Source organism: Thamnophis sirtalis, unplaced genomic scaffold (genome assembly GCF_051295495.1).
Source record: "Thamnophis sirtalis isolate CommonGarterSnake01/CBP01778 unplaced genomic scaffold, rThaSir2_p1.2 scaffold_14, whole genome shotgun sequence".
Classification (NCBI taxonomy): Eukaryota; Metazoa; Chordata; class Lepidosauria; order Squamata; family Natricidae; genus Thamnophis; species Thamnophis sirtalis.
Genome location: NW_028261394.1, coordinates 21,762,824 through 21,787,418, shown reverse-complemented (window position 1 = coordinate 21,787,418; position 24,595 = coordinate 21,762,824). Strand labels below are relative to the sequence as shown.

Sequence of the window (24,595 nt, the reverse complement as noted above, 5' to 3'; positions counted from 1 at the left end):
TAAATGTCATAGTGTTGGAAGAAATGTCCATGTGGGTTCAGTTCCAAGTGGGGAGAAAGACACTGGAAACACGGAGGCTGCTTGGAAAGATGGTTTAAAGGTAAAGCAAAACAACCAAGCACTTGTGATTCTGGATAGCTGACCATATGTAGGATATGTATGTATGTATGTATGTATGTATGTATGTATGTATGTATGTACACACACACACACAAACACATTTATACCCCCTCTTGGGCCTTACCTTTGAGCTTCTGTTCTTGTGCAAGAAATGTATCCTGTTGCTCCTTAGACTCCGGGGGTGGGGGGGTTATGCAGGGATCTTAGCTAACTTTGTAGGCTGTCTGTATCCCAGGCTTGCTTGAATCTTGCTGGGTCATGGAATGAAGGGGCTTTGGGCAATTCCTATTATGCCTGAGGCTAATCCTACCTTTGTTGGATTTGGGGTGAGGGTATTTGCTTTATGAATAGACCTAGCCATCTCTTTATCTCTTAAGTGCTGACATCTGCTTTGGGCTGTTGAGGAGGGTGGGGGCTATTAAGGTAAGGGAAGAAGAGAGTGATAGGAGAGGGGGGGAGAGGAGGAGAGAAAGGAGGAGTGGAAAGGGGAGAGAGGAAAAGGAAAGGAAGGGGAAGGTGAGTAGGATGACAGATGGAAGAAAGGAGGTAGGGAGGGGGAGGAGAGAGGGAGAAGAAAGTGATGGATAAGGTACAAATATGGGAGTTGATGGTAAGATGAATTATGTAAAAATTTAATAATACAATACGATGTTGGCTATGTAATAGTATACATGTGGTTATAAGTTATGAAAATGAAAAAAAAAACTTTATACCAAAAAAGAGTGAGTCTGCTTCCTGCCTAAAAAACACGTATCTCCATTTCTCATCCAGAGAAATATAATTCTGCCTTTTTAATATTTCCTAGAATATTTCATTTTTCTAGGAGAGGGATGGGGGCTAACTTTTTACAATAGCTTCTAAAAATTAAAACCACGTACTAAAGAAGTAGAAAACAGAAAATGCCAAGGCAACCATGCAGCTGACAAACATGAGATCTTATGACACCCCTCCCAGCCCCAAAACCTGGGGAAGCAGGAGGCCTGGTTGGAGCCTCACTTGGCATGGCCTTCCAAAGGGTGAGTACTGCAACAGAAAAGACCCCCCTCCCGGGGAGGAGAGGAGGAAAAGGGGCCATTGGAACCACATTGTAGCCAGATTCTGCCCTCATCCCATCCCAAGGGAGTGAAGGAAAGAAGCAGCTGAAAAATCTGATTAGCAGTTTGAATTGTTCCCACCTCAGCCTAAAAAGTGCAAAAAGAATTAGTGGCTCCTCTCTGGGTCCCTCCCAACAAAGGCGGATTGCCTTCTTCCCCTGGTCTCTCTGCTGTGCCTGGAGGGGATTACTGGAGCTGCAAAGAAGAGGGAATCCTTGTCAATCATCAGAGGTTTCATTTGAAAAGGTTTCTTTTTCCTTCTAACCCAGGGGAACCAATAATCAGTTGCATTTTGGATGGAACTATCTTTAAACTGCTGGAGAAAATATATCCTAAGAGTAAGACATAAACCATTCCCATTAAGAGATAATTAACTGGAATGCACAGCATTTCATTCAAATCATGACAATTTGTGTCTCCACTTATTTATTTATTATGTGTTAGTTTGGTTTACGTCATGGCTTTCTGCCCATGAGATACTTAAGTAATTCGGAGAAAGAATGCAAAGCAGATAGTTTCTATGGAGTAGGTACACTGGAAGAGTAAACTCAGAAAGGGAGCTGGAATTTGGCAGAGGAATTCAAGGGGGAACACCTAACAAATGGTTGCTTTAAATAGCTTATGCAACGGACAGAAATAGGTGGCAATTACTGCTGCTGTGATGTAAAAAAGCTTGTGACAGGTTTCTGTGCCAGCTGGAAAACTCTCTGGCGTATATTTGCAGGGAATGCAAGCTTGTAGCCTCCTTGCAGATAGAAAGAGGAGAGAATGGCTACACTTCAACTCCTGGGAAAGGGCACTGCTGGAAGAGCAGGTAGAGGAGGCAGATCAGACAAGGAACCAGGAACTGTGAAACATTGCCGCCTTCTCGGTGTTCTGCTCAAGGCAAGCTCAGGAAGGGCTTCCAAGCCCTGGCTTTGCATTGCCCTGGCAGAGAGGGAAGGTAAGGTCGGATGGGAGACGAGAGAATGGAAGTCAGAAGAGACACCATTGCCATCTACAAAACAGCAATGGGGAGATATTTGTACAAGTTGTTTGTCCTTCGTATATTACAACACAAGTGGCTTCTGAATGGCGTTGGCTCCTAATGAGCACTGTGGGAGTCAATGGTGGGGGGGGGGGGGGTTGACCATAGACCCAGTAAACCATTACAGCCCATGAAAAGTCAAGAACAACATGGATTTATAAAGTCACTGGTTATGCTAGTCTACACAATTATGTGATGAAAGAAATGTCCTTCTGGGTTCGGCTCCAAGTGGGGAAAAAGACACTGGAGACATGGAGGCTGCTTGGAAAGAGGGTTTATTGTTGGACTGGGCCACATGGCTTGAGTCCTGAACGGAAAAGGTGATCACATGCTTCAATGTTGGTAGAGAAGAAGAGAAGGGCTGAGGGAGGGGCTTGCTAGGCTTTTTATAACCTTTTCAGTCCCACCTCTCTGTTTCCTGTTCCTGTGTAAGAAATGTATTCTGATTGGTTGTCAGACTCCCATGGGGCCATGCAGGGACAACTTTCTAGGCTGTGTTTTGAATCCAGGTTTGGTTGAGTTCTCAGATGCCATGTGGGGAGTTGGAGCCAATACTATCATGCTTTAATCCCATCCCCCCTGGAGCTGAAGTCGAGAAGACTTTACTATGTAAAGTGGACTAGCTTGGCCTTCTTAATGGCCCATTGACAAAGTGGGGATGGGCAGGAAGCTACAGGCAACTATTTTGTCTTTTAAAACATGTTTCTTCCTTTTAACATCCAGAGATATATTCTGCCTTTTCAATATTTCCTAGGATATTTCATTTTTCTGGGAGAGGGCTGGGTGATAACTTCCTACATATGCTATGAATGTAAAACTATTAAATTCTTATCGTAGGAAGGCAATTAGAGAGGAGGCAAACCGAGAGCCACTTAAAGGTGCTGATCTAGAAATCAGGAAACTGTGAGTTCCAGTACTTTCTTAAGGCTTGAAAGCTGACTGGGTGGCTTTGGGCCAATCCCTCTCACTCAATCCAACCCACCTCACAGGGTTGTTTTTGTGAGAAAAATAAGAGGAGGAAGCAGGGAAAAAATTTGACCAGTTCGGGTGAACCGGCATGGACAATTTGAATCAGTTCGCCGAACCAGTAAAAACTACCCGTGGTTGGCCACGCCTGCCCCATTGCTTACTCATTTGCCGCTCCCCCCTTCTGGCCACTCCCCCCTTCTGGCTGCTAGCCCCGCCCATTCACCCCCCCCATATATGTTGCTTTTGCCACACGGCTCAGCTAATCACCTTGCCTGCTCAGCTCACCAAAAGTAAGCAATGCATGCCACCCACTTGCCCTTCCCCTTGGGTCAGGGGCTGGGGCCCAGGGATGTGCCATTCCCTGAGGCCCCGAAGCCGCAGCCTGCCTCAGCCGGGTTGGAGAATGCACCATTCCCTGGCTCCGGCCTTGCCCTGGAGCCACAGCCTGCTCGTCACCTGACTCGCTCACCTAACTTTGCTCCTTGGTGGGGAAGGGACACAACGAGCCTTGGCCGCCTTTTGAGTCGAGGAGCCTCCAGCCGCCAGCGGTCATTTTTGGCTGCCTTCTGAAAGCTCCACCACGACGCCATCCCTCCAGCTTCTACCGTTCTCCTGGCCAGGTCTGGCTGCAAGTGGCACCAGCAGGCAATGGGGTGTGTGTCTGTGGCCACCTTCCCCCTGTTCCAGCCGTGCACGTGCACCCCACTGCTTGCGGCCAGACCCGGCCAGGAGAAGGACAGAATTTTTCTGTTGGTCCTGTGGGCGTGGCTTGGTAGGTTGCCATGAATGATGTAAAGTTGGCCATACCCACTCAGTCACATGACCACTACCAAGCCACACCCACCAAAACTTGCCCATAGAACTGGTAGGGAAAAAAAATTGAATTTCACCCTTGGGAGGGAGCATTAGGTATTTCAGGAGCTGCGGTGGCTCAGTGGTTAGAGTGCAGTACTGCAGGCTACTTCTGCTGCCTGCTGGCTGCCTGCAATTTGGCAGTTCAAATCTCACTAGGCTTAAGGTTGACTCAGACTTCCCTCCTTCCGAGGTAGGTAAAATGAGGACCCAGATTGTTGGGGGCAATACGCTGACTCTGTAAACTGCTTAGAGGGGGCTGTAAAAGCTCTGTATACTATATATTAAATATGAGCCAGCAGAGTAACAGACTTTGAAGGGACCTCGGAGTCCTCTAGTTTAACCCCTGCTCAAGCAGGAAATCGTCTACCATTTCAGGCAAATGGCTGTCCAATCTCTTCTCCCCCTCAGAAAGAAGGTCAGTGGTGTTGCTATCTATCATTGTGCCTGAGGTCAGAGTGTTGGCCTGGGGCCACCTGGCCCTCCTGGGTGAGGGAGAAAGACACACACACCCTCCCTCATTCTAGTCATTCACTGAAGCTGCCAATGCCAGTTCAAGGCCCTTTTGTGGGCCTCAGCTAGAGTGAATAAACAATCCAGGTAACTTGTTTCCTTGAAGCCCCCTTGCAGCTCCCTTTCTCCAGAATACCTCCCACCCCCAGAGCCCGGATCTGCTTTGCCTTCTCAAGGCCGGTCACATTTGGGCAGCTGCCATCAGAAGCTGCAACTTCCAAGCGTTGCAGAAGTCCAAAGGTCTCCACAATGATATTTCCAGCGTTACTCTTAACTTCATAATAAAGTATTCCAGACTGGGAGGGAAATTGGAAATAATTCTAGATGGAGAGAATTCTCCTGGAAAGAAAGTTCAGCAAAAATGAGCTTGCTAAATAGGAACCTTTCCATTTTTGCGAGACAGTTCACTTCTTGCTGCCTCTTATCTTTCCAGTTAAAAAGTCTGAAATGCTTCAGTGATTCCAAATAAAGGAAGCAGTGCGGACTTAGTCAGATTTTAGAGTGGGCGCAAAGAAAGATCTGCTAACATGGTAAATGTCATTTTCCAAGTAATTCTTAAAAACAATTAAAAATAGCACTCTGGCTGTCAGGGCTCAAACTGCAACCTGCATGTTTACAAACCAAACAAGGCAATTAGCAATGGAAGACTAAACCTTCTCCCAACTTCGTTCAACCACAATCTGTCAAAAAAGAGGGAACATGAGAGTCAGCCTCTCCTGGAGCCTCCGAAAGCATCAATAATTCCTCAGCAGAAGGACCGGATCTGAGGAGGCCTCATAAGCCAGTTGGAGACGAACGTGAAGAGAAAGGTTATCGGATGAATCCTGGCTCAGGACTCTGCAATGTTTTATTAAGCGGTGGAGGGGATGTTTATTGGATTTGCAGAAGATACAAAACTGAATATGACATCAAAAACTCCAGTCCAGCAAACTGCAACCATTTCACGGCTGAACTGCTCCTTCTCAGGATGTTTTTCCTAACTTCAACCGGAATGAAACTTCGATGCGGTCCTTGGCCTGGCTCTGAAGACTTCAACTGTTCCCAAGAAGCATGACCACTTGGCCATCTCCCTACTTGCTTAGATAGACAGCATAAATCCAGTTGCACTCAGTTCCCGTGGGGAGAAATTGGAAACAAAATAGGAGTTTAGTGTGTCTGTTTCTCCGTGTTGCCTGTTTCTGTTGTACCATCTTTTCTTGACAGCTGGGCCACGCCTTCCTTCTTCTTGCTTTACATGATGATACAACAACAACTAAAGTCCTTCTGGTGGTTCTTTGCTTTCCTTGTGAGCCTGCATTCCTTCCTTTGTACCTTTCTGCAGATACCTGCCATTTGCTAGTAATGGGATGACATTCATGCTTTATTTCCTATGAATGATCTTCTTAACAATTCAGCCTGAGGTGCCATCTAGACCTGTTTCCTAAAGCTGTTCTTCCCTTTTCTTTTCTTTTCTTTTCTTTTCCTTGCTCAAAAGGAATACAATGTTACTCCCAGGATGAGAGGTTCAATGATTAGGGTTCTTTCTCTCCTGATTTAGACCCAAGCCACTTAGTTGATGGACGTGTTTCTACTGAAACCTAGTTGTTCCAAATACTTTTCTGTGGTACCTCAAACCCCCAAGAAGATCTGACTTCTCCCTAAGTTCCCATTGCTTTTATCTCTTCAGAAAGCTTTTCCATATTGGTTAAGTACCAATCCATTTATCTGGTCTTAAAATCTGGGAAATAAACCAGCAAGAGCGCTAAGAAACGGGAGGGGAAATCTTGCCTCCTTGGATGACTTTAGGTTTCTAACAGCTGTGTAAGGAGTTGGTATCCCACTGTGACCCTGATGCTTGTCATCTGGATGGCATTGCCCAGATTTTCTGCCAGTTTTTTAGTCCAGGCCACAATGACATTGACCTTCCTTGAATTCTAACTCAAATACGCAGGTTCAAATCAACCTCCCCCCCCCTTTAAAAAATAAGTTATGCTCTCAAATATTTGAATGTCATTCAAGTATTCCATCCTGTCCGTTTTCAGTGATTCTGAATTGTATTTAGCCTCCCTGCATTAAGACATCCAGTTCTTCATGTTTGTTTCCTATATCATGTTTTGGCATGGAAAGACTGAACATACATCTCTGTATTCCCTGCTGATTATTGGGTTCCTCCATGTCTTCTGTACCACTTTAAATCATCTTCCTCTTCTTGGGGTAGAAATGTGTTCTGGGCTCTCTTCTCCCACTCACACAAGATACAGATTATAGGTGTCCAGGTAAAGTTTCAGTCGCCTACTTCCTTACTCTCATGAGCTGCAACCTATTGCTTGGCACTGTGAGATGTCAGAATAGCTCAGATTCTCATTGCTCCACTTGCTGGTACTCTAAGCATGTTCCAGGAATGGATTGTCTATATTTTCTGACCAACTGAGGGATGAATGTGAACTTGAAGTCCTCACCTTGTTGTGTGTGGTTGGAGTCTACAGGGCAACCATCAAGTGGCTGCAGACCCCAAGAGTCCGTGTTTCGTGCAATCCTCTTCCACCCGAGTTTTCATTGGATCCGATCACTCTACTTTCCAATTGTAGGGTGTGATTCCCAGAGCAATCATGAGGAAGTCAGCATGATGGCATGAGCTGTATCAAAACTGCTACATTTGATGCTTTTGAACTTCATTCGGCTGCCCTGGGCTGGTGCAGCAGCGTTCTTGAATTGATTCCTTCTGTATGTTGTCGCAGATTAAAATCCTTACTACATTTGGTGTTGGTGGTGCATCTGGAAACCTTGTTCAAATTATTTCAAAGCAAAGCCCAAGATGCTGCACCAGCACTGGTAGCATCACCGATGGACAGTGGAGCCTTTTGGTGGAGCATTTCTTCCACTCTTTCACCAGCGACCCCCTGTCACGGCTGCTAACGGCTGAGCAGCCTGGCCAGTTCAATTTCTGCCATTGGCTGGGGAGCTGCTCTCTGTTACTTTAGGAAAGTTGAACTGAATTGTACTGGAATTGTTCAGCCTGCCCAGGCTGGGCTTCACCAAACCGGATGGTTGCCTGGAAGGCATCAGTTGCAGACAGCCTGGTGCTGTCAGTTCGGAGAGTTAAAGTCTGATGAATAATCAGCCATTTTTATATTGAGGAGGATGTCACCGGCTTCTCTTTTGCTGTTTGCAAAATCATTCTGTCATCAGCAAACATGAGCTCTGAGACAAATTCGTCTTGTCCAAATCTGACACAGGCTGACCAGCAAAGTCTTTCCACATGGCTGCAGTGATCGCACTATTGAGCAATGAGAGAGATGGAAAGTAAGTTTTGCTCATGTCGGTCCATGAGCGGAGCTCTCTGGACGTTTCTCCATGAGGACAAGAAGGATTGTGGTATCCTTTCCACGCCACCCAGCTGCAGGAGGAGGCTCTCTCCTTTGGCCTGCTGCCCAGAGAGGCTTCGTAGTGAAAGCCAGTGTGGACACTATAAAGCCAACCAATGGGTCGAAGGCCTGCTTTCCACACCAAGAGTATCCCTGAGCTGCCCCCTCTCTCCTCTGCTATTTATACTGACTTTGGAAATTTTATTAAATGAAATTCGGAATGACCAGGGACTAAAAGGCTTAAGACTTAAAAATGAAGAATATAAGGTCCAAGCCTATGCCGATGACTTAGTATTTGCTTTAGAGGACCCATTAGAATCTAGTTTGAAATTAATTCAAAAATTAGTAGAATATGGTGAAGTGGCAGGGCTAAAGATTAATAAAGACAAAACAAAAATGATAATTAAGAATATGACAAAAAAGCAAGAAGAGGAACTGGAAGCAGCAACCGGATTGCAGTTAACTAAGAAAGTAAAATATTTGGGGATCTGGTTGTCAGCAAAATGTTCCACAATCAAAGAGGATAATTACAATAAATTAGTGATACAAATAAAGAAAGATTTAGAAAATTGGAAGAATATTCAATTATCACTTATGGGACGTATAGCAACAATTAAAATGAATATCTTACCAAGAATACTTTTCCTGTTGCAAACTGCTCCTATTAATCCAGGTAAAAAATTCTTTCAAGATTTAAAGAAAATAACTACTAGATTCATTTGTCAGGGACGCAAACCAAGGATCAAATTAAAGTCAATGCAAGACAGCAAGGAGAGGGGAGGCTTAGCACTACCAAATTGGGATCTATACGCAACTGCAGTAACAATGACAATGATGAAGGATTGGATAGAATAAAGAATAAAAGAATTCTGATCTTAGAAGGCCATGACCTGCAGTCAGGCTGGCATAATTTCTTATGGGATGACAAACATAAAACGCACAAATACTTTCAAAATCATTTAATTAGAAGAACTTTACTGCAACAATGGCTCAAAATCAAAAAAATCCACTATGTGAAAACCCCAAATTGGCTATCACCAACAGAAAGAACGACACATCCAAATTTTACAGATTGGAACAAAATCCTAAGATACGGAGATCTAATTGACAAACAGGGAAATTTAAAAACAATTGAACAATTGGCAGATCAGAATATGAAAGTTGATTAGCTAACTTACCTCCAAATTAAAACTAAATACAATAAAGACACTAAAATATATGGTATTGAAACAGAACCACACGAATTGGATAAAATTATTCAAAGTCCGGACAGAAAGATGATAGGGAAAATATACAAATTCCTCTTGAAGTATCAAATGGAAGAGGAAATTGTGAAAGAACCAATGATAAAATGGGCACAGAACTTTGGCTATAACATTGAACTAGACAAATGGGAAAAAAGGAGGAGAGGTAAGGGAAGAAGAAAGAGGTAAGGAAAGGTAGGTGGAAGAGAGAGAAAAAGAAGAAAAGGAGGGAGGAAGAGAAAGAAAGAGTAGGAGAGAAGGTAGGAAGGAGAAGAAAAAGGGTAGGAGTAGGGAAGAGGTAAGGGAAGGAAGAAGGGGATGGAGAGGAGGTAAACAAAGCATTTTAAACTATACCTTATAACCTTTCAAATAATAATAATAATATGAGAATGGCAAAGAAAAAGAATAATTATGTGAATGTATATCTATAACTGTATGTAAGAGAATAAATGACAGTAAAAAATATAAAGCATACTATAGGTAAATAATATTTGGTCATAAGCACCTAACTTTAAATAAATAAAGAAATGTACATAAAAATGGATAACGAATAAGGAGATTATGAAGGAAAGATAGAAATGTATAGTAGGGAAAACACTAACGGAAAAGAAACCGATTCGGAACTGCTGTATGATATATGATGGAACTTATTGTTCCTATGTTGTTTTTAAGTTATGTGTTTCTTTTTGTTGATGTGCTTATGTGTTTAAAATAAAAATTTATAATAATAATAATAAAAGAGTATCCCTGAGCAATTATTCTAGGATGTTAGTCACAACTTCCTCTTCCAGGCATGGAACTGGCCTGGAAACTGGCCTCTCACGTGAGCTGCTGTTTTCTGAATCCTTAGAAGGTGACCCAGTACCTTCCCCACAATGGGCAAGAGGCTGGTGATTCTTAAACTCCGATTGTCTCTCTTGAATTGAAACCAGAGTGTTTTCTTTGGGGACTGAGGGACAGGTAACTTGGCAAAGGAACCTTGTTTTGGTACATGACAACTGCAACAAGGCTCTTCCATGCTGAACAATAGAAAGGTTCAATATCACCCCAAATGGAGGAAGAGTTTATGAAGATGATGGAAGAGATTGTGGAGATGGCTAAATTAACCTCTTTCATTGGAGAAAAACCAGTACCTACTTTTATGGCTGACTGGAAACCCCTTATAGACTTTTTGCATGAAACAGGAAAAAATGCACGTCACTTGTGGTTTCCATGATTTTTTTAAAAAATTAAACAATAAAAAAGTGACTCTTTAATTGTATTGAGGAGATAACTTTCAAACCTTGCTTGAATTTGCTGCAAAGGAAACCAGAATCTGCTTCTTTCTATTTCTTTATTTTTCCTGCACTTTTGTCTTTTCTTCTTTTGTCTTTTCTTTTTTTGTGTTAATTTTTATGTTCTCTTTAAAACTTATAATAAAAGATTATTTAAAAAAACAAAACTGAATAGGTTCATCTTGACCCATGTATTTTCAGCAGGACACTGAAAAAAGTGATCCAGTAGATAAATTTCCCAAATTACAAAGAGGGGAGGGGAGGCAAGTCCATCATCAGATATTTTTTTAGTGAGTCAGCAACTCAATTAAGCACTAGAACATATCTCAATCCCACCTGGGGGTGTGTGTGGAACAGTACAAGAAAAAGTGTTTTTTCCTTTCCTTTCCTTTCCTTTCCTTTCCTTTCCTTTCCTTTCCTTTCCTTTCCTTTCCTTTCCTTTCCTTTCCTTTCCTTTCCTTTCCTTTCCCTTCCCTTCCTATCCCTTCCTTTCCCTTCCCTTCCCTTCCCTTCCCTTCCCTTCCCTTCCCTTCCCTTCCTTCAGGGCTTACAGCCGGGACCCTGTTGGAACCAGTGTCAGGATTCAGGGACAAGCGTCACTAGGGACCTTTCTTCTTCCTGTCACATCTGTCAGGCTTGCAGCAGTTCCTTTAAGAATCTTCGGCCTGCCACACTCTCATTAAGGGGGGGTGGGGAATAGCAAGGGATAGAATGTGTCGTTTTCAAAATAACAAATTCCTTTCTAGAAGCTCACCTTTCTGTCTCCGCACCTTTGCACCTGGCCGTGGGTGCTAGCGTGGAAGAAGAAGATTGGACCATGTGATGGATTGTGGCTTTGGGGACAAGATCATGAACGTTTAACTGGGTGGAATTCTGATGTCATTTCCAGAATTGGGATTAACACAGATGTGCTAATAGCAATAGCAATAGCAATAGCAGTAGACTTATATACCGCTTCATAGGCCTTTCAGGCCTCTCTAAGCGGTTTACAGAGAGTCAGCATATTGCCCCCAACAATCTGGGTCCTCATTTTACCCACCTCGGAAGGATGGAAGGCTGAGTCAACCCTGAGCCGGTGAGATTTGAACCGCTGACCTGCTGATCTAGCAGTAGCCTGCAGTGCTGCATTTAACCACTGCGCCACCTTGGCTAAGATGTCTGCTTTATTAAATTGGAACTTTAAGGATGGTTTTGCCTTGGACTCTGATTTAATTCTACATGGTACTTGGAAGGCTGACATTATCCCAATTCTCCCTTAAGGTAAGTTATCAGCATCCCAAGCTGGGAAGCTGTCAGATGGTACTGAATCCCAGTTCTGACCCAACCCTGGGCAGTACGAAAATTTAGTGAAGATGGAGGAAGAAAAAAATGCAGCTGAGAAAGCCAAAGATAACAGATCACTTATATTTGCCAAGACTCACTATGTGCCTTCTAAAGAGATAGTTGAAGCTGCAGAGGCTAAGGAAAGGGAATCTCAGCTGGGAGCCCAGTGAAAGGAGGTCCGAGATGAAGCCTCAAGATTTATGACTTCTAAGGAATGCCTGTTAGAAGGAGAGGGGGTTGCCAGGAAAACTCCGACAGATGACTGGATGATGGCCAGAAGATCTGATGAATGGAGATCTCAGCCACCCTCACGCAGTCCTTCTCTAATGGGCCTTCCAGACCATTTCCTATGGCTAAACGTGAGTGAAATAAAAACCCTCCCCTCTTCAGGGACCCCTAAGTGGAACCTGGCACTGCCCACATTCTCCTTTCCTAGCAGAGAAATTGCTACACAGTGGAGTGGAGATCTTGGCTCCTTCCACACAGTAACTAATGAATCAACCCACACCCTTACTGCTGGGGTAATGCCAAGATCAGTCACATCAGCACCCCTCCCTCCTTCTGGAGGGCAACCAGACCCCCCCTCCAAATAGGGGAGGTCAATCTAGCTGGCAGAAAGGGGCCTGGGACACATTCACCTCCCCACAACTGCAAAGGGGTGACTCTGAACCCATGAATCAAGGAAACCAAGGGTGGGCGTTCATCCTGGGTCATGGATGGGCTCAATGTCAATGGATGCCTGCCCTCTTCCAGAAGATGGCGTCTTCCCAGATAACTGCTCCTGGGCAAACCCAGGGAATGGGACCACCTCCACTGGCTTTTGCCCAACTGAGGGGTGTGGGCCAGCAGAAGGGCTTACCACCCCCAGCGCCCCCTCCTCCCACACCCCCACGGTTTCATGCAACATTCGATGGGACCCCAGATAAGCTGGCTTATTTCCTGAATCGAGTATGGGCGTACGTTGATCAAGTGGGTCCACAATACCCATCTGATCGAGAGTTGATCCAAGAAATAGCAGAGGGGATGAATGAAAAGGAGGCTGCACAGTGGATAGCAGAGCTCCACGAGGAAGCGGCTCCTGAGCTAGATGATATAACTGGGTTCATCCAACTGATGCGTGCCAGATTTAGCGATGTGGCCAAAAATGTGGATGCTGAAGACCAGATCCAGGAATTGTGACAGGCTGGTCGTCCCATAAAGGAATTAGTTTGGGAGTTCCAGAAAATACCTGGGAGATTACGCTACTGGCCTACTCTTGGTCTACACATTCAAAAAGGCCTTAGATCCCAAACTGAAAGAAGCTTGTGCCCTTAAGGAGATCCCAGAACGTCTCCAAGATTGGTACACCACTGCAATCATACTGGATCACAAGATTAACACAAATTGAAAGCCTAGTACCGGAACCCCTGCCAAAAAAACCTTTGGCCCACCATACGCAGAGGGAGCAAGCTGAAAAGGCTCCACCAACCCCTCGTGGGGCCTTTATAAAGTGTTACCGATGCGGTCAGATGGGGCACAGAGCAACAGAATGCCTGGCTCCAGCTCCTGTTCCACAACAGCGCCAACCACCTGCTAGTGCAATGAAGAAAAAATCCAGAAAGCCACCAGAAAAGAGCCGTTTACTACAGCAGCCAATGGAGGTGGAAAGCCCTGCTATTGAAGAAGCCCCTGGAATCTCGGAGGAGGAGGAGGCTGAAAATGCTGAGGAGGAGGAGAAGGCTGAAAATGCCAAAGACGACCCAATGGTGAGTGCACCTATTCCCTCCTTTACAATAAAATCCAAACTCCAAGTGCCAAGAACGGGAGTGGAAGGGGAAGTTGGGGTGATCATAGACACCGGCTTCACTAGATGCTTAATCAGCATGTCAATAGTGGAGCAGCTAGGTATACGTACAAGACCCCTAACCCACCCTATTCAGTTTGAGCAAGTAGATGGAATCCTAATTGGGGGTGCTCCAGCCACAAAGATCACTGAATTAGTAAAGTTGAAGATAGGCCGCGACTATGAGTTCCTCAGATTCATTGTAGCTCCTAGAATGCAGGAGTCAATTATCTTGGGACTTGCATGGCTGGACAAGTGGGCACCTACTATAAAGTGGGAGGATGGTGTTAGAAAATTGATCATTGATTTTGGGCCATTACCAACCGTGGAGCCTAAAGGCCGCCCAGGAACGATTAGAACCAACAGCCCAAACCATCCAGAACCTGCAGCCCCCGCAGCAGACACCAAACCTCCGGGGATCCAACGAGTCCCAAAGATCTACTGGGACTTGGTGGAGGTGTTCAATGAGGAAGATTGAAACTACCTTCCACCTCACCACCCCACAGATTGTGCAATAGACTTCAAACCTGGGGTAGCCTTACCAAAGCCAAAAATGTACACTATGACTCCCAAGGAGATGACTGAACTGAGAAAGTACATCAACACTAATTTAAAAAAGGGTTTTTTTGAACCAGCAAAGTCAAAAGTAGCGGCCTCAGTGCTCTTCAGAGAAAAGATGGCAGAGTTCGCCTCTGTGTAGATCTGCGAGCCTTGAATGCAGTATTCCAAAAAAACACCTATCCCCTCCCCTTCATGAAGGATATGTTGAACCACTTTGCTAAAGGCAAAATCTTCACCAAGCTGGACTTGAGAGAGGCATATTACCGCATACGAATACGAAAAGGGGATGAATGGAAAACCACATTTAACACTCCCCTGGGAAGCTTCCAGTACAAAGTCATGCCTTTTGGACTACAAGGAGCACCCACAGTCTTCATGCAGTACATAAATGAAGTGCTACATAACCACCTGTACTGTGGAGTACTCATTTATTTAGATGACATCTTGATTTTCTCTGAGACCCTAGAAGAACATGTGAAACTGGTGCAGCAAGTCCTGAAAAAACTTCTAGCTGCCAAACTGTACGCAAAATTGTCAAAGTGTGAGTTCCACAAGACCTCGCTAGATTACCTGGGGTATCGTATTTCCAACAAAGGAGTAGAAATGGATCCAGGAAAAGTAAAAGTGGTGTTGGATTGGAAACCTCCAAGTACTCGCAAACAACTACAAAGCTTCTTTGGATTTGCGAATTTTTATAGGGAGTTCATCCCGACTTTTGCTGAAATTGCCCTACCATTAACTGAGCTACTAAAGACGGGGCCTTCCCCAATAAGGCCAAAAGCAAACCAACCACTAAAGTGGACAATGGACTGCCAAAAAGCCTTTGAGAAATTAAAATGGCTCTTTGCCCAAGAGCCCATATTGCAGCATCCCGACCCAGAGCGACCATTTATAATCCAGACGGATGCCAGTGATGTAGCGATAGCTGCGGTACTACTGCAAAAGAGTAAAGAAGGCCACCTCTTGCCATGCGCTTACATCTCCAAGAAACTCACCCCTACTGAAAGAAGGTGGCCCATTTGGGAGAAAGAGGCATTCGCGATCAGGTGGAGCATGCTCACCTGGAGACATCTCCTAGAAGGGGGGGACATACCATTCGTGGTCTGGACTAATCATAAAAACCTTGAAGCTCTCTTAGCCCATCGGAGGTTATCCCCTAAGCAAGTTCGCTGGGCACAATACTTCCAAAGATTCAAATTCGAAATTAAAGACATCCCCGCAGGAAAGAACTTGTTAGCAGATGCTCTGTTGAGAAAACTGCAATATGACAGTAAGAAGGAAGAAGTCGTCCACCCCATCATATCTCCCTCTCACCAAAAAGCAGCTCAAGTCACCACTCAAAGCCAAGATAGGCTGACAACCGAGCTGAAAGCAGCTCTCCGGACGGACCTGTGGTTCAACAATAACAAGGACATCCTAATGGTGAACGATGGCTTAGCCTGGAAGGTGTCCAAGCTGTACATTCCTGCAGGGATGAGGCTGCAAGTGCTACAGCGGAGTCATGATGCGAAACTAGGAGGCCACTTTGGATTCCTAAAAACACTCCACCTCACCAGGCATCAATTTTGGTGGCCAAAGATGAAATTGGAGGTGGAAGATTATGTCAAAAGCTGTGCTACTTGTGCCGCAATGAAGACCCGGCCGGGAAAGCCCCCTGGACTACTACAACGAGTGGCCAGCCCCAGCCGACTATGGGAAGAGATCGCCATGGATTTCATTGTTGAGCTTCTAGACAGCAGCGGTAATAGAGTAATCTGGACAGTTATTGATTTGTTTTCCAAGCAAGTGCATTTCATCGCTTGCTCAGGGCTGCCATCCGCAAAGAAATTATCGAAAATGTTTGTGAAACACATTTATCGTCTGCACGGGGTGCCAAAAAGGGTCATTTCAGATCACGGAGTTCAGTTCACCGCCACGTTCTGGAGAGAGTTCCTCAGATCAATTGAGTCCACACAGGGACTCAGCTCAGTATTTCATTCCAGCACAAATGGTGCAGCGGAGAGGGCCAATGCTATGATGCAAAAATACCTTTGGTGTTATGTGGACTATCAGCAAGGCAACTGGTCAGACTTACTACCCTTTGCTGAACAATGCGGTCCACAGCAGTATTGGATTAACTTCATTCCAGATTACCAGTGGCATGGAGTTCATTCCCATGCCTGAGCTGCCTAAAGAACCTCCCTCCTCCATGTTGCTTAATGAATGGATGGACACACTAAAGAAGGGATGGGAAAATATGAAGGCTCTAACAGATGCGGCAAAAGCCTACAAGAAGCAAGCTGATAAACATCGTTCCCTCCAACCCCCCTTTCGGGTGGGGGACAAAGTTTTTGTATTACAAAATACGTAAGATTGAGGATGCCTAGAAAGAAACTGGATCCAAAATTTCTAGGTCTTTTCCCAATAGAAAAGATAATTAACCCAGTTACAGTTCGACTCAGCCTACCCAGAATTCTAGGGAAAATATACCCAGTTTTCCATTGTAGCTTGTTAAAACCTATAATGGGGTCTAGCATAAGGCCATCCACCCAAGCTCCCCCTCCTCCTGTAGTGGTAGAAGGGGAAACACATTATGAGGTGAAAAAAATCTTAGATTCCAGGATGTATAGAGGTCGCTTACAATATTTGGTGCATTGGAAGGGGTACCCTTTGTCTGAAGCTACATGGGTGAAAAGTTGGGATTTAAAAGCAGATAAATTAGTGAAACAATTCCATGAGAAGTTCCCTGATAAGCCAAAGGGTCCCCCTGGGGGAGGAAAGGATGGTTAGTTATATATAGTAACCTTTATTTTAATTTTCTTTTCCAGAAACTGTTTCTCTTTTGAAGAGAGGCCGCCTGTCAGGCCTGCAGCGGTTCCTTTAAGAATCTTTGGCCTGCCACACTCTCAGTAAGTGGGGGAATAGCAAGGGGTAGAATGTGTTGTTTTCAAAATAACAAATTCCTTTCTAGAAGCTCAAGGTCATCTTTTGTCTCCGCACCTTTGCACCTGACCGGAAGCAGTTGGCCGTGGGTGCTAGCGTGGAAGAAGAAGATTGGACCATGTGATGGATTGTGGGTGTGGGGACAAGATCATGAACTTTTAACTGGGTGGAATTCTGATGTCATTTCCAGAATTGGGATTAACACAGATGTGCTAAGATGTCTGCTTTATTAAATTGGAACTTTAAGGATCGTTTTGCCTTGGACTCTGATTGAATTCTACATGATACTTGGAACGCTGACAACATCTTCCTACATCCATTTTAAAATAGCCCTCCTCACAGGTTGCCTCAAATGCTTTTCCTTTTTCAGCTGCTGCACTTCACTTGGTGACCTCAAGTCTTCAGTGACTACTTTGCAGAGATAGAAATACCCCTCAACTGAGTTGATGCGTAAGATTTTTACCGTGATGCTTTAATAACACAATAGTTATAATCGTTGTTGTGTAATACAAAATGCTGGTATGGAATCTGCCAGTTTTCTTTTCTTTTCTTTTCTTTTCTTTTCTTTTCTTTTCTTTTCTCTTCCCCTCCCCTCCTCTCTGTGATTTCCTCACTTTTGTAATTTCCCATTGAATTTTGCTTATTATCTTTTAATAACTTGTGGAGAATATCAAGGAGGCAACAAACAGCTTGATGCGTTTCCTGTTGCAAGTAAAATCCACTCAAAGTTCACTTCATCAAATATGCACAAATTGCTGTGTTTTGGGGCTGTCTCACAATATGTCTTACCACAAACTCACTGGGCTCCAGAGCCAGGCTGCGTGTTACAAAGATTCTGCAGAAGAGTAGAGGTTCTCCACCCCATCTTTCCAGCCATCTTAACATCTCGATTTTTGGTGCACCACAATGTTGTCTAAAAAGACATCAGTGGCTCCTCCTCCTCCTCTTCCTCCCCCTTCCCCTCCAAGGAAATAAGGCTTAACTTGCCAAAATAAATTAAGGGGAGGCAAAATTATTAGAGATGATATGGCAGAATCCAACCACGAGTGAACAGCAGCCTCGTGTACTAAGGGAACTTGTAGAGGACAGAGGACAATGAGATGTTGTAGGATCCACACTTTTCTAAGCCCATTCCAGAGTTTGTCATGATGGACATGTGACCATTCTATAATTAGTAAAGCATATATAGATTTGTTTTTAGTATACTTTGGCTTTCTCAATTATCCCGCATGAATCAGCACTAATATCTCACCTTCTAAAGCCAGCTTGAACATCTAGCATGCCTTTTTCCACATAAGGCTTTGATCTGTGTCAGATGATCCTAAGAATCATTTTGCTAGCATCTGAACTCAAGTGTCAGCTTCTGCTTTGCTGTTGCTTCAGCTGCCATTGAAACGGGGAGGGAGGGCATATTATTTGGGTGGGGTTACTTATTGTGCTGGAGGAAGATTCTGGAGATCTTTGGATGGACGTACTACGCATGTGTGGATGTTTCCCGCCTGGAATAACGGCACCGACATTCCATCTTCGTGATGTCTTTTGAAGTTATCTCACACCTGACACTTGAAGGACTTATGATTGGACTAGGCCTATGATGCCAGGGGGGAGTGGAATGGGCTATTCTATATATCAACTGCTTTCGCGCCTAATTAACCAGACTTTGCTACGCAACCGCTCTTTAGCCATTTTTAATTAGTAAAAGTACATTTGATTTTCTACAAATGAAATCTTGTGGTCTTCTTTCCTAATTATTAAATGGAGAGGTGCTGACAAGTAGCAAAGTCTCAAACCCACCTTTCCAGGAGATCAACATCTACCGTGGAGGGTGCAAATGTCTTCTTCGCCAGCCAGAGAAGAAAAGGAGGCAGAAATCCCCGCTGAGGAAGAACGTCCTCCCCCTGAACTCTCGCTTCATGAAGATTTGTGTCAACTGCTGATATCAAGCCCGGCGGATCCACCTCCCCCCAGATGGTCTACCTCGGTAGGACAAAGAGAGGAGGGGGCCAGCTGGGAAGAAGACCCCAACAAAGACCGCTGGAGGCAGGAGCCGAAAGGAGACCCCAGGAGAGAGATCTACCTGATTACTGGGGACAAAGGTACTTTGGGCAAATAGGTGGGGAAGATGGAGAGGTCAGGAGGGGCTGGGGCCGAGAAAACCCACGCGCTGATTCACCCCCCCTCGCACTGACTCACCCCCTGCAGCTGGGGCTTTTGCCGGAGTAGGGGCCCCACCTCCCAGGAGACGCAGGATGGCTAAGATTCCACCCTTGCCTGTGAGATATGATGGAAGTCCTGCAAAGCTGGGGTCTTTTATCATGCAGATCTTTAATTACATGGAAATCTACGGCCCAGATTTTGAATCAGACACTATGAGGATAAGAATGATTTTATTATCTTTGGATGGCGAAGCGTCTGACTGGAGTGCTGGTTTACATCAGACAGCCTCCCCCCTCCTGAGGAATTTTAACAGGTTTATGGAGGCCTTCAAAAGGCGCTTTGATGACCCCCTTACCGAAAAAAAAAGCAAGTTGAAATTTATTACCCTCGAACAAGACGACAGACCGGTGGCCCAGTATATTCAAGAGTTCCAGCGCCTGTCTCAGTACATGAGAGGGTGGAGTGAGGAGGCCCTTTTGGACAAATTTGCTTTGGGCCTAGATGAAGATATCTATCAGCAATGTGTCAATCAGAATCTCCCCAGACGCTTAACTATTTGGTTTGAGCACGCTGCTGACATTGAGCTGGATTTGGCCAGGCTCCGTTGCGCTAAAGAGGAGAGACGCAAAAGAAAGCAGCAGGCTGCGAAAACAACACCCCCCCCTAGCCGGAAAGCCACTTTCGGAGGGAAGGGTGAGGGGAGATCCAGACCAATAACGTGTTTCCATTGCGGAAAATTGGGCCATCGCGCCCCAGACTGCCGTGCTAAATTACCATCAACCTCCCAACCCCCACCCAAGCGGGAGGAGAAATCTGGCAAGTCCTCGGACAAGAGGAAGAAGGAAGCTGCTTTCATTGTGGATTCCACACCCCCACGCTTCAGCCAAGCCTTGGAGGGGGAAGCAGACACCTCCCCCACCTCTTCTGACGATTCAGATGATGACACATCGCCTCGCTGGGTGAGTTCAACCAAGGGCCCCATGCTAATCCCTATAGAGTTAAAAGTGCTGCCCGATGGGAACCCTGAGTCCCTACACGCCTTGCTTGACTCAGGGTGCTCCCGGTCAATGATCAACCCTGCTATGGTGGAGAAATTGGGCCTCAGATTACGTACTTTAAAAACCCCCATTAACTTTTGCCAAATAGATGGGTCCATTGCGGGGGGGGGACCCGCTCATTTCTTTACTGAGCCCTTAGAAATGAAAATGGGCTCCCACACTGAACTCATCTCCTTCATTGTGGCCCCAGGGATGGACAGGCCTCTCATTTTGGGCCTACCCTGGCTTCGGAAATGGAACCCTCGCATAAATTGGAGGGAAGGCTGGTTACGCATTTGTACAGCTCAGCCCCCGGAAGGGGAGGGCGTTCCCGATAAACCTGTTAATTGTAACCCCAAGGTGGCCGCCAGAGGGCAGGAGAGGATTGAGGGAGAGGAAAAAATTCCTAAAGTGTATTGGGACTTGAAGGATGTTTTCAGTGAGAAGTCTTCCGACAAGCTTCCGCCCCACAGGCCTACTGATTGCTCCATTGACATTCTACCCGGGGTTAAGTTACCAAAACCCCAAATATATTCCATGTCACCCAGGGAGATGGAGGAAATGCGTAATTTCATAGATAAAAACTTGAGCCGTGGCTTCATTGAACCTGCTCGCCCCAAGGTTGCTGCCCCTGTGCTTTTCCGTGAGAAGAAGGATGGTTTTCTCAGATTATGTGTTAATTTTAAAAACTTGAACGGAATATCTGCTCAGAATGTATACCCGCTTCCATTAATGAAGGACATGTTGGCCCAATTGGGGAAGGGCCGCATTTTTACTAAATTGGACCTCAGAGAGGCATACTATAGGGTACGCATCAAGGAGGGAGATGAGTGGAAGACTGCTTTCAACTGCCCTCTTGGATGCTTCCAGTTCCGAGTCATGCCTTTTGGCCTGCAGGGGGCCCCTGCAGTCTTCATGCAATTAATCAATGAGATCTTGCATGACCACCTCTACAAAGGAGTTATCGTATATTTGGACGATATCCTTATCTATACTCGCTCCTATGAAGAACACGTCGCTCTTGTGCGCACTGTTTTGAAAAAACTCAGAGCTGCTGATCTTTATGCCAAATTATCCAAATGTGAGTTTCACCAAACCAAGATTGACTACCTTGGGTATCGCATCTCTCCAGCCGGCATTGAGATGGACCCTGAAAAGGTGAGGGCGGTCACTGAGTGGGACGCGCCTAGAACGCGTCGACAATTGCAAAAATTCTTGGGATTTGCTAATTTCTACCGTCAGTTCATTCCTTCCTTTGCGAAAATTGCGCTCCCTATAACTAACTTGCTGAAATCCAAAGGCGGTCCTAAACCTAAGCCAAGCAAACCTCTTGACTGGACCATGGACTGTCAGGCGGCTTTCGAAAAGCTGAAATGCCTTTTTGCTGCGGAACCAGTGTTGAAGCATCCCGACATGGACAAGCCTTTCGTCGTCCAAGCTGATGCCAGCGACGTCGCTGTTGGGGCCGTTTTGTTGCAATCCAATGACCAAGGTAACTTGCAACCTTGCGCCTACACCTCCCGCAAACTCACAGACACCGAAAGACGTTGGGCGGTTTGGGAGAAAGAGGCTTTCGCTGTACGTTGGGCCCTGACCACTTGGCGACATTTTCTGGAAGGCACTAGGCACCCTTTTGAGGTGTGGACTGACCATAAGAATCTGGAAGCTTTGAGAACACCGCACCGACTCTCCCCCAAGCAAATGCGGTGGGCCCAACATTTCAACCGTTTCAATTTCACACTCAAGTACATCCCCGGTGGGAAGAACTTCATGGCAGACGCTTTGTCCCGCCTCCCACATTACAACTGCTCTAAACTGAGCGTCGTGCAACCTGTGGTTCCTACTTCCAGCCTCGCGGCTCCTGTGGTTACTCGCAAACAGGCACGTGTGAAACTCGACGTGCCTCAAGATTTTCTTTCTGCCCTCAAACTCGCCCTCCCCCAGGATGACTGGTTCCGGGAACATCAGGATGAGTGCACTATGAGGGACGACTTGCCATGGATCGATGCCAAATTGTATGTCCCCACATCTCTTTGCCCCGTTGTCCTCCAACGGGCTCACGACTCCAAGTTGGCGGGTCACTTCGGTTTTGTAAAGACTTTGCATTTAGTGAAAAGACAATTTTGGTGGCCATCGTTGAAAAAGGACATTGAACTTTATGTTGCAAGTTGCCCCATTTGTGCGACCGCGAAACGCCCCCCTGGGAAACCACAGGGATTGCTCCAGTCCGTTGCCCGACTGGTTGCCCCTTGGAAGGAGATCTCTATGGACTTTATTGTTGAACTCCCTGAGAGCCAGGGGCACACCGTCATTTGGGTCGTTACTGATTTGTTTTCAAAGCAAGTTCATTTTGTGCCCTGCCACAAGATTCCTTCTGCTAAGGTCCTTGCTAAGCTCTTCATTTCCCACATTTACCGATTACATGGGGTGCCTGATCGCATCATCTCTGATAGGGGTGTCCAGTTCACCTCAATGTTTTGGAAGGAGTTTCTCAACCGTATTGGCTCCGCCCAGGGCCTTAGCTTCGCCTACCATCCTCAGACTAATGGCGCTTGCGAGAGGACTAATTCTGTCCTTGAACAGTATTTACGTTGTTTCATCAATTATCAGCAAGATGACTGGGTGGACTTGTTGCCGCATGCTGAAGTGGCCTACAACAATTCTGTCCATTCCAGCACTGGGTTCACGCCTTTCCAGGTGGTGTATGGTCAAGATTTTGTTCCTATTCCTGAACTGCCTCGTGACCAGCCGCAGGTTCCATCTGTCGCTGACTGGAGCGAACGTCTCAGCCGCATTTGGCCTCTGACCCTAGCAACTCTGGATGCGGCACATCGTGCCCATAAGAAACAGGCAGACAAGAAGCGGACACAGCCTTATGAATATCGGGAGGGTGACATGGTTTATTTATCCACTAAGTTCCTTCACACCTCGCAAAAGTCCAAAAAGTTGGGGCTGAAATACGTGGGTCCGTTCCCCATCGTGAAGGTCATCAACCCTGTCTCTGTCCGTTTACAACTGCCCAAGCACCTAAATCGCGTTCATCCGGTTTTCCACATTAACCTGATTAAGCCTGTTCATGTTTCCCATTTACGTCCGCCTGATCTCCCTCCGCCTGCCCCTTTGCTCATTGATGGTGAACGGCACCTTGAAGTTCGTCAAATTCTTGATTCCCGCAAGAGGCGTAATCGCATCCAATACTTGGTCGCTTGGAAGCATTTCCCTCCCTCTCATACCGAGTGGGTTGACAAGTCCCATGTTCATGCCCCCCGCCTACTTCGGAGGTTTTATGAGGCGTATCCTGATAAACCTTAATTTCTCTCTTACCCCTCCCTGTTTCTCTTTGTGTTTTGTTGTTCGTCTGTTTGTTCCTGTTTTTCCTAGGCCTGACAGCCTTTTTCCGGGGGACAGCCGGATGTCAGCTTCTGCTTTGCTGTTGCTTCAGCTGCCATTGAAACGGGGAGGGAGGGCATATTATTTGGGTGGGGTTACTTATTGTGCTGGAGGAAGATTCTGGAGATCTTTGGATGGACGTACCACGCATGTGTGGATGTTTCCCACCTGGAATAACGGCACCGACATTCGATCTTCGTGATGTCTTTTGAAGTTATCTCACACCTGACACTTGAAGGACTTATGATTGGACTAGGCCTATGATGCCAGGGGGGGAGTGGAATGGGCTATTCTATATATCAACTGCTTTCACGCCTAATTAACCAGACTTTGCTACGCAACCGCTCTTTAGCCATTTTTAATTAGTAAAAGTACATTTGATTTTCTACAAATGAAATCTCGTGGTCTTCTTTCCTAATTATTAAATGGAGAGGTGCTGACATATGTACAAGCCTCTTGTACATATTCTGATTGGTGTGTCTCTTCTTTGGTATTGGAATGTAGACTGGCCTCTTCCAATCTATGGGCCATTGTGTTGTTCTCTGGCTTGCTGGCAAAGCTTTCGGATTCTTCTTCTGTTGCTTGCCGTATTACATGAGCCGTGGTGGCACAATGGTTAGAATACAGCTCCATAGGCTAATTCTGCTGACAGATGACTGCCAGAAGTTCAGCAGTTTGATTCTCACTGGCTCAGCCTTCCATCCTTCTGAGGTCCGTAAAATAAGGGCCCAGAGTGTTGAGGGCAATACACTGACTCTATAAACTGATTAGAGAGGGCATAGAACACTGTGAAGTGATATATGTCTAAGTGCTGTTGTTATTGACATTTCAGTGGGTATTCCCTCAGCTCCAGTAGCCTTCCAAATTGGTCATCTAATGTCATCTTCTAGTACTAGAGGTTCTTGTAATTAAGGTTCTAAAGTATCTTGGATATTGATATCTCTAC

At 45.6% G+C, this 24,595-nt stretch overlaps 1 long non-coding RNA gene across 1 annotated transcript; it reads left to right on the top strand.

Moving 5' to 3' along the window:
- The first annotated feature begins 1,990 nt into the window (after positions 1-1,990).
- Positions 1,991-23,758, top strand: LOC148042730 (uncharacterized). Its single transcript, XR_015698485.1, has 4 exons — positions 1,991-2,157; positions 16,951-17,031; positions 17,436-17,515; positions 23,641-23,758. It is a non-coding gene; the product is annotated as an uncharacterized LOC148042730 (long non-coding RNA).
- The last annotated feature ends 837 nt before the right edge of the window (positions 23,759-24,595 follow it).